Source organism: Tupaia chinensis, unplaced genomic scaffold, assembly GCF_000334495.1.
Source record: "Tupaia chinensis unplaced genomic scaffold, TupChi_1.0 Scaffold149383_1, whole genome shotgun sequence".
In the NCBI taxonomy this organism is placed as follows: Eukaryota; Metazoa; Chordata; class Mammalia; order Scandentia; family Tupaiidae; genus Tupaia; species Tupaia belangeri.
In genome coordinates, this window is record NW_006209227.1 from 945,642 (window position 1) to 948,156 (window position 2,515).

Sequence of the window (2,515 nt, forward strand, 5' to 3'; positions counted from 1 at the left end):
CGCGTCCCCTGTAAAAAAACCCTCAAAAAAAAAAAAAAAAAGGAGATAACCAAGATGCTGCAGCTTGCTCGCCTCTCAGTGGGACGGCCTGAGCCATGTTCATGCTGTCTTGCCGAGGGTCCCCCTCGGACTGAGCCCCAGTTGTCACAGCTGTGACTTGCCTGTGACACACATGGCATATTCCTTCCCCCTTCACTGTCTCACGTCCTGCACCCTCTCCGGGCTTTCTGGAATTACGTATCAGGTCAACTACTCCACCCGTTCTTGAGGTCTGCCTTTAAGGGGGCCCACGCTGAAGCACCGTCCTCCCTGGGTTGGAAGTCGAGGTGCCCTTGGGGTGGGCTGACTCCGACCTATCTGTTGGGAACCAGCTGGAAGGACATCTCCCCCTGTGCCTGACCTGGAAGAGGGCTTGTACCAGAGTCAAAGACCCCACAGAGCTGGTGGCAACCTGGCCAGCACGCCTGGCATCCGTGCAGCATGATTTGCACACATGCCAACACACACATGCTCTCTCTCTCTCTAAGGCCTGGGAACAGCGGCAGGGACCGTTAAATAATCGAGCCTGCCCTGCCCTTTACCCCGGAGGCGAGCGTGAGGCTGTGTTCGCTTCCCCTCTGGCTCCCTTTGCTGTCACTGTGGCTGGGGCTCATCTGACCACACAAACCACCGGGACAGAGGAGGAGGAAGTGCAGAGGACGGGCCACGAGTTCAGCAGACACCGTGGGAAGGGTCAGACTCTTGCCTGTGGGGCTATGTTTGTTTGTTTTTAGTTTCATTTATTGAGAGACAGAAGTACTCTTGACATGATCTTGCCAGGCCGCAATCCTCCCTAGCCTCCCAACCAACCAGGTCACAGGCCCGCAGGACCTGGGCCTTCGCTGTGGCTCCAGGATAGCACAGTGGCACCTGCCACCTGCACCGCTGGGCCATGATCTCGAATGATGTGATTAAGAAAAGGAAAGGGGGCCAGCAGATGGCGTAATGGTTGTCTCTGGACTCCCACGTAGTGGACCGTGGATGGAGTCCCAGACCCAATGGCGTGAAGCTCACGCCAGGTGTGTGCGTGCATGCTCAAAATCCCAAGAGGAGAATGGAGGAGTAGGAAGTGTGGCATTGGCCATTCCCCCCTGGGGGTGATTTCTCACTTATCGTCTCTCTGTCTCTGTCTTTCTGATGAGTGCACACACCCTATAGCAAAAACTCTCTTAAAAAAAAAAGGAAGAGGTCACACCCCTTGGGCACCACAGAGAGGGGGAGTGTGAGTTTCCTAGGGCTGCTGTGACAAATGCCAAGCACTGGGGCCATCAGACGACATAGCAGTTTGAGTCCTAGACCCAGTGGCTTGAAAATCACACCAAGCACATGTGCATGTGTGCCCAAAGTCCTGGGAGGAGAAGGGATTGCAGCATGGCCATCCCCCTGGGGAAGTGATTTCTCACTTTTCCTCTCACTGTCTCTGTCTCTGTCTCTGTCTGTCTGTCTCTCTCTGGTGAGCTCATGTGCTCTAAGGCAAAAATCTCTTTAAAAACAAAACAAAACAACAAAATGCCAAGGACTGGGTGAGTTAAACAGCGGAAATTGGGGCTGGCAGGTGGGGTGCTAGTTGGGGTGCTGGGCTTCCACATGGCTGACTGCAGTTCGAGTCCCAGACCTGGCAGCTTGTTTCCACTCTCTCTCTCTCTCTCTCTGTCTCTCTCTGGTCAAACTGAAGAATAATAACACATGATTCTTTTATAAAAAATAAAAACAGACAGCAGAAATGAACCCGCCCCAGTTCTGGCGGCTCGCAGTCCAGGACCAGGTGCCGGCAGCCGGTTTCTGCGAGGCCCCTCTCCCTGGCGGGTGGGCAGCTCCCTCTTGCTGGGTCTTTACTTGGTCTCACTGTGCACTCAAGTCTGTGTCCTAACTTCTGCTTCTTCTTTTCAAAAGAAATTTGTACAGGGGCCAGCAGGTGATGTGATGGTGAGGGCACTGGACCCCTCGTGGTTGAGTCTGCAGTTCGAGTCCTGGACCCAGCATCTTGAAAAACACACTGGGTGGGTGTGTCTGTGTGCCCAAAATCCCTAGAGGAGAATGGAGGATAAGGGGCTGTGGCATGGCCATTCCCCGGGGTCACTTTCCCTCTCTATCTTGCAAGAGTGCACGTGTTCTATGGCAAAATATCTTTAAATAAAGAAAGGAATATTTCTGCCTATCTATTTATATCCTTTTTTACGACAGAGATGTGTAAGTGTGCCCAAGAGCGAAGAGAGGGGAAACCCCCCCAAAAAGGGCCGCGAGCCCTTTCCCTCCAACCTGCTGTCCCTGGGGAGTGATGGGTGTGCACCTGTGCCTGGCATGTTTCTCAAGCCGACGGAGCCAGAGCGTGAGCCCTGGCCAGCCGCGTGGGATCTGACTTTCCTGTGAATGCCCAGCTGCTGCACTGTGGGGTCGGCCTTATTTTTGATATTGTGAAAGGTTGATTCATTACTTACTTATTTCCATGAGTAAGAATGAGATGAGAGACACAGCC